Source organism: Tursiops truncatus, chromosome X (genome assembly GCF_011762595.2).
Source record: "Tursiops truncatus isolate mTurTru1 chromosome X, mTurTru1.mat.Y, whole genome shotgun sequence".
Classification (NCBI taxonomy): Eukaryota; Metazoa; Chordata; class Mammalia; order Artiodactyla; family Delphinidae; genus Tursiops; species Tursiops truncatus.
In genome coordinates, this window is record NC_047055.1 from 29,099,065 (window position 1) to 29,113,952 (window position 14,888).

The following is a 14,888-nucleotide window of genomic DNA, read 5'->3' on the forward strand; positions in this document are numbered from 1 at the left end:
TTGGTACACTTAGGTTGGCCTGATGATACGTTGTTGTTGGCCCAGAATGGTTTCTCTAGGTTTCCAAATACACGGTGGAGCCTCTCGTTAAGGGGTCTTGTTAAAGAAATTGATGGGAGAAATCTGTTATAAAACTCATTTCTGATGAACCACAAAAGGGATTTTGATACCCATTTGGCATTCTTATTCCAGGATCCTCAACCCACAGATGCAAAGCTCAGGATGTACCTGCTCTAGAAAACCTTACTGCCCTCCCATTTCCCCTCATTGCTCCCTTCCTCTGCCAGGCTCTATACATACTGACTTGTTGCCTTCACTAGCTGAGAGGTTTTCTTAGAGCAGGAACCAAGCCGTACTCCCCTCTGCATCTCTACTGTCTAGCACAGTCCACGGAACATGGTACGTGTTTATTAAATCATTTAATTAATGATAAGATTAACAATAAATATAGTTAATATCCAAATGTTCAGTAACCGTGTTTAACTTCCTATATTTTTTCTCATTTTCCAGATGAAGAAGCTGAGGCAATGAGGGGTTAAGAAGCTAATAAGTGGCTAAGCAATGACACAAACTAGGCCATCAGGCCCTAGAACCTTCATTCTTAACCGCTACATGGAGCAGTACACAGCAATAAATAAGCGAGCTGATGAAAGGGCCATACACATATGAAACCGTTAAACATGAACCTGGTTTAGTCACACAAAAATGTGTTAGGCACCTAGCACTCTGTGCCAAGCCCAGTGCTAACATAAGGGCATCATCTAATTCCTCAAGGAGAAGAGAGACAAATAACGAAAGCTTATTGAGCACTTACTACATGCTGGGCACTGTTCTAAGTACTTCACACATATTCTTTCCTCTTTACAAAATCCCTATGAGGGCACTACTGCTACTATTATTTTATATTGAGATAAGACAGGTGAGAAACTGAGGCACAAGGAGATTAAGCAATTTGCAAGAAGCACTATTTAAACCCAAGCAGCCTAGCTCCAGAGCCCGTGCTCTTATCCACCACACTCTGCCGCCTTTTCTGTTTACAACCACACACAACTCAGTGTAACATGTGCGAGAAGAGAGAAAGAGAAAAAGTGGTATCGAAACTCAGGGAAGGAAATGGTTCATTTTGCCTGCGACGGGGCTCACAGAAGGCTCTGCAGAACAAGTGACACTTGAGCTGGGCCTTGAAGACATGAGAATCGGAAACAAGTTCAAATAAAAACAGGACATGGAGACCAAGTAAAACTTGTATGTGTTTTCAAAGCCATCACCACTAAAACACAGAGCTAGGAAGCAAGCCTGGCCCGACAATGGCTTCTGAGGCCACTTCCTGCCAAGGAACAGGGATGTCATTCGCGGAACTGTGACCTGAATTTTTATGTCACTTTTCCCACTTGGTTCAAACTCTACCTAGGGTTTTGTCATGCTCACAGTATCTACAGAAATTTCTTTTCCTCTCCCTTCTCTAGATAATAAGAGATAATAATGTTTCCGGAAGCGGATCTACAGGCTGTCTTCAGTGTAACTGAGGCCGGATCCTTCAAGGTTGGCAAAGGAGGCTGGAATCACCCAGTGGACGAGGGGGATGGCTAGAGCTCATGGCCCCAGCCATTTCCACACGTGGAGATACTCTCCCTTTCCCTAACTGCAGAGGGTCTGAGTCCAGTTTTAGTAAAGGCTGCCCACGGGTTTCCTTAGAGTTTGTTCCAGTCAAACCTACTGGCAACTTCCCCTCCCTCAACATCTAGCTTCTCTGACGATTACTGGCTACTATGCCCAGAAATGCACGTGACTACGGACTAGTGAACTCCAACGACCAGTGAGTACTCCTGGGGCAAACGTTCCATTATTTCTCCCATTCTGAGTTTATTTTTGTGGATGGTGTGAGGGAGTGTTCTAACTTGATTGGTTTACATGTGGCTGTCCAGCTTTCCCAGCACCACTTGCTGAAGAGACTGTCTTTTCCCCATCGTATATTCTTGCCCCCCTTTGTTGTAGATTAATTGACCGTAGGTGCGTGGGTTTACCTCTGGGCTCTATTTCTCCCATTCTGATACCTTCTTTTGACCCCCTCTCCCACACACCATTCCAGTTACTGCCTCATCTCCCTCCTCTTCTTGACAGCAAAACTCTTCAAAAGATTTGTCTATATTCCCTGTGTACAATTTTTCTCTTCCCCTTCTCCCTTGAACCCACTCCAATCAAGCTTTTGTCCACTGAAAAGGCTTTTATCCGGGCCACTCCTGACCTCTATGTTGCTAGAGTCCACTGAATATTCTCGGTCCTCATCTTGCTCGGCCAACCAGAAGCACTTCTCACAGCTGATCATCCCCCCTTCCCAGAAGCACCTTCTTCACGTGGCTTCCGGGGCACCATTCTCTTCCGGTTTTCCTTCCATCTTCCTGGCCACTCCTTGTCAGTCTCCTTTGCAGGTTCCTCATTGTCTTCCAAACCTCTGGCTGTGGGAGTGCCCCAGGGCGGGGTCCATGGTCCCCTTCTCTTAACTATCCTCACTCCCAGTGATTTCATCCGTCTCACAGCTTTAAATACTATCTAGATGCCTATGACTCAAGAATGTTTATCTCCAGCCCTAACCACGCCTGTGAGTGCCAGGCTCATACATCCCACAGCTCACTCCTCATCTAAGTTAGACTTAGATGTCTAACTGGCATCTGAAATTCAACATATCCCAAAGTCAACTTCCAATATACTCCCAACCTTGTCTACCCACAGTCTTTATCACTGCAGTTAGTGGCAACTCCATCGTTCCAGCTGCTCAGGATGAAAACCTTGGCATCGTCTCGAACAGAAACACTGTGTTATACAACTCCAGAGGGCACGAGCCACATTTTATGCAATGCTATTGGTGTTATGTAACATGGTGACCCTGTTTTCCTTGATTCCTCATTCACATCCCACATCTGATCTGTTAGCAAATCCAATTGGCTCTACCTTCAAGATATACCCCCAAATCCAACAACTTCTCCCAAATTCCAGTTACCAGCCTGGCCCAAGCTTATCCCCTTAAACATAACGTATTATCCAAAAAACAAGAGTGATCCTTTTAAAACATGTCAGATCACACCATTCTTACTCAAAATCCCCCACTGCTTCCCATCTCACTCATAGTAAAAATCAAAGTTCTTACAATGGCCTTCAAGACCTTGCATTATTTGTTCTTTTTAGCACTTATCCCTATCTAATATACTACATATTATTATCTATCTAACTTACTTATTATCTGTTGCCCACATATGAAATAAGCTCCATGAGGTCAGAGACTTGGTCGGTCTTGTTCACAGATGAAGCCTCAGCATCTATAACAATACCTGACACAAAGCATATGCTCAGTATATATCTGTAGAAGAAATAAAAGATTGGGAAGAGGGAAATCTTCACACATGGGCCAGAATCATACCAGAACCCAATATAACAAGTGAAATGGCATTTGGGTCAACTGGTGCTGAGACCAAGTCAAGTCCCAAGAGACGTATGTGCAGTTCTTACTTCCTATTATTTGTTTTCCCATTGCTTTGATATTTTGCCTGATGAAGTCTCCTTTCTTTTGCCTCTAAAGAAAAAAAAAATTGACCTAGCTATAGTAAGGAGCTCCCCCTGGTGGGAGCAGCCCCATCAAAGGAATGGCAAAGAAAATCATAGAAAACAGGCTTTAAGTTACAAAGGAGATCGCTGGAGACAAAGGAGTGACTCCAGCATTTCACAGGAAAAGTCCTTACTAGAAACAAGAGAAACTAAAGATTAGATTCAAGGTACATGGGGGAACTTGTCAACTTATTTTACTGTTGAACATCTTTTGCATCTGATGATGAGAAAGAAAATAATTCATTTAAAGCTGAACAACCTAAGTACCTTCCCTCAAGGAATTTAAAATCTGGTAGAGGAGGTAAGTCATGAATACAAATAAGTACAGGGGCTTCCCTGGTGGTCCAGTGGTTAAGACTCCACGATTCCACTACAGGAGGCACAGGTTCAATCCCTGGTCAGGGAACTAAGATCCCACATGCCACTCAGCCAAAGCAAACAAACAAACAAAATAAACAAATAAGTACAAAGCAATGAGTATAACTGTGAAAGAGTGAATGGGGGCTAAATAAAAGGAATAAACTAAGAGCTATGACTTACCTAGGAAAAAGAAGGATTACTTTAGGCTGAGTAAATCCAGGAAGACAACTTGGAGGAGCTGGTTCTTGAGCTGAGCCTTGAAAAACAGACAAATTTTTATTGAGCGTAAATGTAGGGAAGGGCACATCATGTGGAAACCCAAGTTGACCAACGGGACCCTGTAAAGGTCACAATTTGAGTGACAACACAGAATTCAAACTCTTTCGTAAAAAGAGCAGAGAGGGATTCTTAAGAGAAAACTCCTTGGCAGAGGTAGACACAGGAGGGAACCAAAGAAAGCTCCTTTCCTTGTTTTCCCTTGCGTGAGAGGAACACTATTAAAAACTATAGAGGAGGGGCTTCCCTGGTGGCGCAGTGGTTGAGAGTCCGCCTGCCGATGCAGGGGACACGGGTTCGTGCCCCAGTCCGGGAAGATCCCACATGCCGCGGAGCAGCTGGGCCCGTGAGCCATGGCCGCTGAGCCTGCGCGTCCGGAGCCTGTGCTCCGCAATGGGAGAGGCCACAACAGCGAGAGGCCCGCGTACCGCACAAAAAAAAAAAAAAAAAAAAAAAAACAACTATAGAGGAAAAAGAAGATAAAATACAATCTCCATGATAAATGGTCCTGCTTCCATACTAGAGGATTTAGAATCCACAAAACTAATGAAAAAGCCCATATAGACATGCAGGGTCTATTCTGTTCTATATTTTATCTGAAGGTAATGTGCAGAGAACATCCTTTTCAAATGAGGCTGGTCTCCCTTCTATTCCCTCCTGTGCAATGTCCTTCCTGTGGAGATGCCAAAATGCATGCTGAATCCATCCACCCCTCTCAATTTCCACTGCCATCCCCCTAGTCTGAGCCACCATCATCTCTCCCCTGGTCTAGTGCCACAGTCTCCTGACTGGTCCCCCCACTTATAGTCTGGCCCCTCTGTAAGCCACGCTGCACACGGCAGTCAGATCAACCTAGGGATATTTGGGGGTGAGATAAATAACTCATGTTTCATTTTCTTTCTTTTTATTTTTATTTATTATTTATTTATTTATTTTGCTGTGCCAGGTCTTAGTTGTGGCACGTGGCATCTTCATTGCTGCGTGTGGGATCTGTAGTTGAGGCAAGCGAACTCTTAGTTGTGGCCTGGGGGATCTAGTTCCCTGACCAGGGATCAAACCCGGGCCCCCTGCATTGGAAGCGCAGAGTCTTAGCCACTGGACCACCAGGGAAGTCCCTCATGCTTCATTTTCAACTTTTCATTTTGGAAGTACAGACAATGAAAAAAGGGGCACAATAGCACAAAGAATTCTCATATACCTTTCACTCAGATTCTCCAAATGTTAACATCTTCCGTAACCACAGTACAATATTATAAATCAGGAAATGAACATTCATACAACACTATAACCTAATCAACAGACTATTTGATTTGGTCTTTCATTACCATGACACTTTTGAAAAATACAACTGGTTTCAATTTTGGGTTTGTCTGATGGTTCCTCGTGACTCAATTTAGATTATTTGTTTTGGCAAGAATACTACAGATGTGATGTTGTGTCCTTCTCAGTGCATCCTACCAAGAGGCACCTGGTATCAGTTTGTTCCACAACTATTGATCTTAACTCTGATCATTTGGTTAATGTGGTGTCTGCCAGGTTTCTCCCCAGTGAAGTTACTATTTTGCCCTTTGTAACAAATAAGCATTTTGTGGGGAGATACTTTGAGACTATAAACATGTATACTGTTTTTCATCATACTTTTGTCCATTTTGTGGAGAAAAGGGAACACTCTTGTGCTGTTGAGTGGGATTGTAAACTGGTGCAGCCACTATGGAAACAGTATGGAGGTGCCTTAAAAATTAAAAATAGAACTGCCATATGATCCAGCAATTTCACTTCTGGGTGTTTATGTGAAGAAAACAAAAACTCTAATTTGAAAAGATATATGCACGCCCATGTTCATTGCAGCATTTACAATAGCCAAGATACGGAAGCAGGGCTTCCCTGGTGGCGCAGTGGTTGAGAGTCCGCCTGCCGATGCAGGGGACATGGGTTCGTGCCCCGGTCCGGGAAGATCCCACATGCCACAGAGCGGCTGGGCCCGTGAGCCATGGCCTCTGAGCCTGTGCATCCGGATCCTGTGCATCCGGAGCCTGTGCTCCGCAATCGGAGAGGCCACAACAGTGAGAGGCCTGCATACCGCAAAAAAAAAAAAAAAAAAAAAAAAAAAAAAAGATATGGAAGCAATCTAAGTGTCCATCGACAGTAGAATGGATAGAGAAGATGTGGTGTATACAAAAACAGACACACACACACACACACACACACACACACACACACACACTGGAGTGTTACTCAGCCATAAAAAAGAATGAAGTTCTGCCATTTGCAGCAACGTGGATGGACCTAGAGAATATTATGCTAAGTGAAATAAATCTGACAGAGAAAGACAAATACTGTATGATCTCACTTACATGTAGAATCTAACAAACAAAATGAAAACAGACTCACAGATACAGAAAACAAACAGGTAGCTACCAAAGGGGAGGAGGGTGGTGGGAGCAAAACAGGAGACGGAAATAAAGAGGAACAAGCCTCCGGTTATAAAATAAATAAGTCACAGGGATGTAATATACAGCATAAGGAATATGGCCCATAATATGTAATAACTTTGTACGGCGACAGATAGTTACTAGACTTATCATGGTGATCATTTCATAATGTATGCAAATGTCAAGTCACTCTACGGTACAACTGAAACTAACATAATATTGCATGTCAACTATATTTCAATTTAAAAAAAGAATTCCAATCTTGTAAGTAACTTAGAGTCATCTGAAATTGGGAATACTGACACATGCTAATGAATCTCAGAAGAGAATGAAGTTTATAGATTACAACATCAATTTATTAATTTAACTGTAAAGTGGGCATTCTTTCCCCACAGGCTTGCCTACTAAGACAGTTTTCTGGTGAGCCTAGAACAGGGATCCACAAACTTTTCCTTTTAAAGGGCCAGACAGTAAATTTTTTTGATTTTGTGGGTCACATACTCACATCTGTCACAATTACTCAACTCTGCCACTGCGGGGCAAAAGCAATGATAGACAATAAGTAAACAAAGAAGTATGGCTGTGTTCCAATAAGACTTTATTTACAACAATAGACGTCAGGGTTTCTAGAGCCCTGGCCTAAAATAAGAATAAGAGGAGTAGTAGTTACATGATTCAAATGCTTGATCACATCAGGCTTTTGTAGCCTGATGTGTCCATCAATGGAGGAGATAAACCTGTCTCTGCTATCAGATTAGACACGCTGCTTAGCTGGACACTGCCAACGTTTGCCTCTCTAGTCCTCCTTTTTAAATGCCAGCCACCCTTCAAAAATCCCACCCCATCCTAAAGCCTTGAGTATAAGAAAGCTCTACTTACCAGTAAAACTCTCAGGGAAATGCCAGCAGCCTCAGTTTACATTCTGCGGCTATTTCACGGAGAAAACCTTGATCCTTTGTTACCTTCGGGGTGGGGCGGGGGGAAGAGCACCCTCCATTCTTACTTGTGTTCCCCTGGAAAAGAAGTGACAGATTTGGCAACATTAATACTTATAAGAGGCACTAGCGTGTAAGCTCCATGAAGAGAGAGATTACTTTTTTTTTTTTTTTCCGGTATGCGGGCCTCTCACTGCCGTGGCCTCTTCCGTTGCAGAGCACAGGCTCCGGACGCGCAGGCTCAGCGGCCATGGCTCATGGGCCTAGCCGCTCCGCGGCCTGTGGGATCTTCCCGGACCGGGGCACGAACCCGTGTCCCCTGCATCGGCAGGCGGACTCTCAACCACTGTGCCACCAGGGAAGCCCGAGATTACTTTTTAAATTAGAAAGAATCTCTTATTTTTACAAAAGCAGTGTATGTTTGTTCATTGTGGAAAATTAGAAAACAAAAATTAACAGAAACATTACATTTCTACCACCCAGAAATTACCACTGTTAACAGCTTAGTATATATCCTTCCAGATCTTTTTCTAAGTATATATAATATGTATGTGTACTTCCTACCAAAATGAGGTAATGCGTGTGCATGATGCTTTTTCTCAACTAACGAGCTCCACCACTCCACGTTAAGAAGTTTTCATCTCATCTAAGACCCATCCATATTCATATCCGCTTACTTTTCCCCAAAATGTCCTATAAAGCTAGCCTGTTCAAATTAAGATCCAACCTCAGACCACACATTGCAAGCTAAGTCTCTTTTCATTTAGAACAGTATCATTTTTTCAGGACAGGAATTTTGTTTCCCAATGTATCCTCAATGCCTTTAACAGTTCTCGGTACACAGGAGTAGATCAAATATTTGCGTAATTAAGTAATTAATAAAAGACTTAGGAGATGGGGGGCTTTCGCCCTCGAGCTTATCTCAACCACCCATACCCTTTATCTTCACTTTATAGATAATAAAAATCAAGGCCAGAGAAGTAAAGTGACTTGCCAAGGTCACCCAGCAAGTACATGGCAATTTCTCGGTTTCTTCTGTTAAACCAGGAGTTGGCAAACTTTTTCTGTGAAGGTCAGATAGTCAATATTTTAGGCTATATGGGCCAAGAAGCAAAATCGAGGATATTACGTAGGTAGTTATATAATGACAGAAAAAAATTTCCATAAATTCTTTACTGATGAAACTCAAAATATAATAATAATTGATTATACGGTTTTGTAATACAGGTCTACTAATGAAAAAATGGAATTGAAGAATAATATTTTGTTTTATTGTGGTTGAAACTTAGTGTTCCCTATCATCAAACTGATTGTAAATGTTCATCTGAAAAAACATTCTTAGCTGCCAGGTCATAGTGTGCCAACCTCTGTCCTATACTATGCTGCTTGTCTGTGATTTGGCTTTTTCTTTGAAAGTTTGAATGAAAATAACATTCTTCCTAATTGACGGTTGTAATTGGGTTCTGGCTTATTGAAGTTATATGGTATGAAAATACCAATGAGCAAAACAACTCCTTGGCTGCTCCTTTAAAATGTATATCTTGTCTTACTTCCGTTACTCTGGCACCTAACTGTTGGTAATGACTGTCTTCTTTCATTTAAATGGTAAGGTAGGTTGCACTGTGACTGTGGCTTTCACGATTAACCATGTGATAATATTAAATGGGGCTGGGACTTCCCTGGTGGCGCAGTGGTTGAGAGTCCGCCTGCCGATGCAGGGGACACGGGTTCGTGCCCCGGTCCGGGAAGATCCCACATGCCGCGGAGCGGCTGGGCCCATGAGCCATGGCTGCTGAGCCTGCACGTCCGGAGCCTGTGCTCCGCAACGGGAGAGGCCACAACAGTGAGAGGCCCGCGTACTGCAAAAAAAAAAAAAAAAAGAATCCGCCTGCCAATGCAGAGGACACGGGTTCGAGCCCTGGTCCAGGAGGATCCCACATGCCACGAAGCAGCTAAGCCCCTGCGCCACAACTACTGAGCCTGCACTCTAGAGCCCGTGAGCCACAACTGCTGAGCCCGCGTGCCACAACTACTGAAGCCTGCGCGCCTAGAGCCCATGCTCCGCAACAAGAGAAGCCACTGCAGTGAGAAGCCCTGCAACGAAGAGCAGCCCCCACTTGCTGCAACTGCAGAAAGCCCGCGCGCAGCAACGAAGACCCAATGCAGCCAAAAATAGATAAATACATAAATAAATAAATTAAAATATTAAATGGGGCTGACTAATTGAGAAATCACTGCAAGTGAGGATGGTGATTGTTTGGCCTATGTCAAGGCTGATAATTTTTCTTCTAAAATAAAAATATGCTATGCTATTTAAAGATATAGAGGTAAATATCCAAAGAGTTAAAAGAACAGAAACTATTGGCTTGGGGGAAGCAGGGAATGGGGAGGAAAGCTGGGGACTCCTCTTTTTAAAAATAACCAACCTTGTAGAAGTATTTGACTTTTTAAAACTATGTACATGTGTAATTTTGATAAAAATACACAAAAGAAAACCAAGGCACATTAAAGCGCCTTCTAGAAAAGGCTTTTTTAATACTTTCTTATACACAAAAACAAACTCAAAATGGCTTAAAGGCTTAAATATAAGATATGACACCATAAACTCCTAGAAGAGAACATAGGCAAAACATTTTCTGACATAAATCATAGCAATATTTTCATAATTCAGTCTCCCAAGGCAAAAGACATAAAAGCAAAAATAAACAAATGGGATCTAATCAAACTTACAAGCTTTTGCACAGCAAAGGAAACCATAACAAAACAAAAAAGACAATCTACGGACTGGGAGAAAATATTTGCAAACAAAGGATTAATTTCCAAAATACACAAACAGCTCATACAACTCAGTATCAAAAAAACAAACAACCCAATCAAAAAAATGGGCAGAAGACCTAAATAGACATTTCTCCAAAGAAGACATACAGATGGCCAACAGGCACATGAAAAGATGCTCCACATCGCTAATTATCAGAGAAACACAAATCAAAACTACAAAGAGCTATCACCTCACACCGGTCAGAATGGCCATCATCAAAAAATCTACAAATAATAAATGCTGGAGAGGGTTTGGAGAAAAGGGAACCCTCTTGCACTGTTGGTGGGAATGTAAATTGGTGCAGCCACTATGGAAAACAGTCTGGAGGTTCCTTTAAAAACTAAAACTAGATTTACCATATGATCCAGCAATCCCACTCCTGGGCATATATCTGGAAAAAAACATAATTCGAAAAGATACATGCACATCAATGTTTATAGTAGCACTATTTACAATAGACAATAGCCAAGAAATGGAAGCAACCTAAATGTCCACCGACAGATGAATGGATAAAGATGTGGTACATATATACAATGGAATACTACTCGGCCATAAGAAAGAATGAAACATTGCCATTTGCAGCAACATGAATGGACCTAGAGAATACCATACTAAGTGAAGTAAGTCAAACAGAGAAAGACAAATATTACATGATATCACATATATGAAATCTAAAAACAATGATACAAATGATACAAAACAGAAACAGACTCACAGACATAGAAAACAAGCTTATGGTTACCAAAGGGGAAAGTGGGGGGAGGGGTAAATTAGGAATATGGCATTAACAGATACATACTACTACCTATAAAATAGATAAACAATAAGGACTTACTGTATAGAGCAGGGAACTATATTCTGTATCTTGTAATAACCTATATTGGAAAAGAATTTGAAAAATATATAACTGAATCACCTTGCTGTACACCTGAAACTAACATAATATTGTAAATCAACTATACTTCAACTTAGAAAAGAATACTTTCCTCCATCCTCCCCCTGCCAGACTAGGTTAGGTGTCCCTCTTCTCTGCTCCCCAGAGCATCCCTTGCTCAGCTCCATCAGAACACTTAACACACTGTACTGTAATTATCTGTTTCTCTACCTGTCTCCCTGAAGGGACTATATATGAGCTCCTTGCAAGGAGGGACCATGTATTATTCATTTCAGCTCCTAGATTAAAATATTAAAATAGGGATCCATTAAAGTGAAGTGAAACTAGCTAAATACCACTCAGTCTGGGCAAATTAACATCACAATGAGATACCAAACAAAAAGACAAAACAAGTGCTGGTGAGTATGTGGAGAAATTGGAACCTTCATACATTTACCGACGGGAATATTAAATGGTACAGCCACTTTAGAAAACAGTCTGGATATTCCTAAAGAAGTTAAACATGCAGTCACCTTATGACCCAGAAATCCCACTCCTAGACCAGGGAACAAGTGAACATGGTCCTTGCCCTTTCCAGTGTAGAGACAGAGAATGAACCCAAGCTTACAGGGCAGTGTGTTAAGTGTTACGACAGAGGTCTGCTAAGGGCACTATGGCAGCACCTGAGCAGGGCAGTGAAATCAAGAGCATTGAAAACATATGTCCTCACAAATGTTCACAATAGGATTACCCATGATAACCAAAAAGTGGAAATAAATGTCCATCAACCGATAGATGGATAAATAAATGTGGTATACCCATTCCATGGAATGTTATTCCGCCATGCACACATATATACAATGGAATATTACTCAGCCATAAAAAGAAACGAAATTGAGCTATTTGTAATGAGGTGGATGGACCTGGAGTCTGTCATACAGAGTGAAGTAAGTCAGAAAGAGCGAGACAGGTACCCTATGCTAACACATACATATGGAATTTAAGGGAAAAAAATGTCATGAAGAACCTAGGGGTAAGACAGGAATAAAGACACAGACCTACTAGAGAATGGACTTGAGGATATGGGGAGGGGGGAGGGGAGGGGGAAGGGTAAGCTGTGATGAGGCGAGAGAGTGTGGCATGGACATATATACACTACCAAGCATAAGACAGATAGCTAGTGGGAGGCAGCCGCATAGCACAGGGAGATCATCTCGGTGCTTTGTGACCACCTGGAGGGGTGGGATAGGGAGGGTGGGAGGGAGGGAGATGCAGGAGGTAGGAGATATGGGAACATATGTATACGTATAACTGATTCACTTTGTTATAAAGCAGAAACTAACAGCATTGTAAAGCAATTATACTCCAATAGAGATGTAAAAAAAAAAGCAATGAGGTACTGATACATGCTACAGCATGGATGAACCTGGAAAACATCATGCTAAGTGAAAGAAGCCATTCACAAAAGACCACATATTGTAAAATTCCATTCACATGAACTGTTCAGAAAAAGCAACTATAGAGACACAGGGCAGTTACATGGTTGCTTAGGACTAGAGGTAGGAGGAGAGATTAACTACAGTCTTTTGGGAATTTGGGGAGGGGTGATAAAAATGCTCTAAAACTGGATTCTGGTGATGGTTACACAACTCCATACGTTTAGTAAAAACAAGTGTACATGTAAAATGATTGAATTTAATGGTATGCAAAGTATAAAGGCTCTTTTTTTTAAAAAATCCCTCAATCTATTACATTATTTAGTTTCTCTCTAAATTAACTTTTTTCCTCCATGACAAGACCTGGTAAGAACTGTGGTAAATGAAGTTTCTGAGGCATTTTTGTCGGTTGGGGTTTGGGGCTGTGCTGACAGAAACATCAAAGTCAGCCTCTCTGAATATTGCGTGATGAGGTGTACAATGCGTTTCCGGTTGGGTGATCCCAGTGTGTAATCTGGACAATCTGTGGTCTGCCAGTTTAAGTGTGAGTGCGCCAGGCCCCTACTCCAAGCAATAAACTGTAGTCAGGTAACAAATTCACTTCTTGCAACTCTCAAGCCTTGTTCACAACCAGGTGAATTGTTCTATTACAGCATATCTGTGAAAATGTTAGTGGTTTTTGTTTGTGTGTTTGGGTATTTTTTTTGGCAATTTGGTCAGTGCTTACTAGGCAAGGATGTCCTGCCAGAACAGCTGATAGATACTAACTCCTCCCCTCCAGACCCGCCCCCTGGGATACTCCAGAGGAAAGCACACCTATCTAAGGGCGATGGGGGACGTGCCAGGGGATGGAACAGCACCTCTCCGAGCTAGGGGAAAGGCTGGGACCGAGTCCCTCCTTCTTTGCGTTGCGGAATGGGCAAAAACTGCCACAAAGTAAGGGTGAGGCGTCTCCTCCCAGGGCCTCCTGGTGCCCGGGAAACTCACGCGTCTTCTTGCAGGGTCGCCAGGAGGTTACAGATAACTGCGCCCAGACCTCAGTCGCTTTCGCCGCTACAGTCCCACCGTGTGGTCCGCGCACAGCGAAAGAAGGCGATGGAGGAAGACAAGCAGCCTGAGCAGGCTTGCAGCCGTCCGGAGTTCCAAGCCGCGGTCCCCTACGCCCCAGCGCTCGGCTCCCTGACCACGTGACCGCCACCCCTCCCCGCACGCGCGATTATGTCTTGGCGCCCCCTGGTAGCCGGAAGCGGGCAAAACCGGCGCTGTTATCACCAGCTGGTCGGAGCATGCGTGGACTGGCGAGAGGCTTCCGGTCCGCGGGGCAGCCCAGGCAGAGGCGGAGGCATCTGCGGCGGAAGTGGCCGCGCCGCTGGCCCAGGGCGAAGCTGGGATTCCGAGGGGAGCTGACACAGATCCAAAGTGGAGTAGGTGGAGGCGGCCTCCACCCCTTCCTCCTTTCTCCCCAAAGGGAGAAGGACCCCAAAGAGGACAGAATGGTCAAATAATTATCTCGAACCTGGATGCCAGCTCCCTTCTGCAAAAGCGGAACAGAATAAGGCAGCTTTGTTGAAGATGGTTTTTGTTGACGTTCCAAAAAAATGCATTTGTAGCCGCATCGATATGAACTAATTATTACCTCCTGAGCCTCAATTTCCTCCTCTTATAAAATAGGGATAATGATAGTACCAACTTCACAAGGTGTTTGTGAGGATTAAATAAAATAATCCACCCAAAGGGTTTACCAGACTGTTAAAGCTAGCTATTTAGTTTCTCAGGATAAGAGTAGGTATTATCTTTCCTCGAGATTCAGAGAAACGAAAGGATTTTGACACTACCAAATAAACGCATACCTAAGGTGAATTATTCATAAAAATGTTTTGTATATGAGGAAACAGTCCATCCGCACACTCAGCCTGGACACAGAAACAAAAGCACGCCATACTATGTACATAAATGTGTCTTGCTAGTCCACTGTCTTCGTTGGCATTACTTTTCCAGGACTCCTCTGTCCAGGCAAACAGTTTCTTCACTACAGCAACGTCCCCAAAGATCCATCAACTCTTCAATGGAAAGCAGCAACAGTTTGCTCTCTGAAATTCTTTAAGTCCCTCTCCTCAAAATCCTCCCCTTGCAGCTTCCACCAGTCCCAGACTGTTG

At 43.0% G+C, this 14,888-nt stretch overlaps 1 long non-coding RNA gene across 5 annotated transcripts in view; it reads right to left on the reverse strand.

Annotated features, from left to right (window-relative positions):
• LOC109552483 (uncharacterized) overlaps window positions 1-13,983 on the reverse strand; it is an 85,501-nt gene extending 71,518 nt beyond the window's left edge. Inside the window, exons 1-4 of one of the 5 annotated variants that reach the window (XR_012329288.1) lie at window positions 13,719-13,983; window positions 11,257-11,296; window positions 7,548-7,681; window positions 4,141-4,216 (exon numbers count right to left, since the gene is read on the reverse strand). This is a non-coding gene — a long non-coding RNA (uncharacterized lncRNA). The remainder of the gene's footprint in view (window positions 1-4,140; window positions 4,217-7,547; window positions 7,682-11,256; window positions 11,297-13,718) is intronic. The other 4 variants (XR_012329287.1, XR_012329290.1, XR_012329291.1 and 1 more) reach the window with 4 other exon arrangements.
• Window positions 13,984-14,888: the final 905 nt, after the last annotated feature.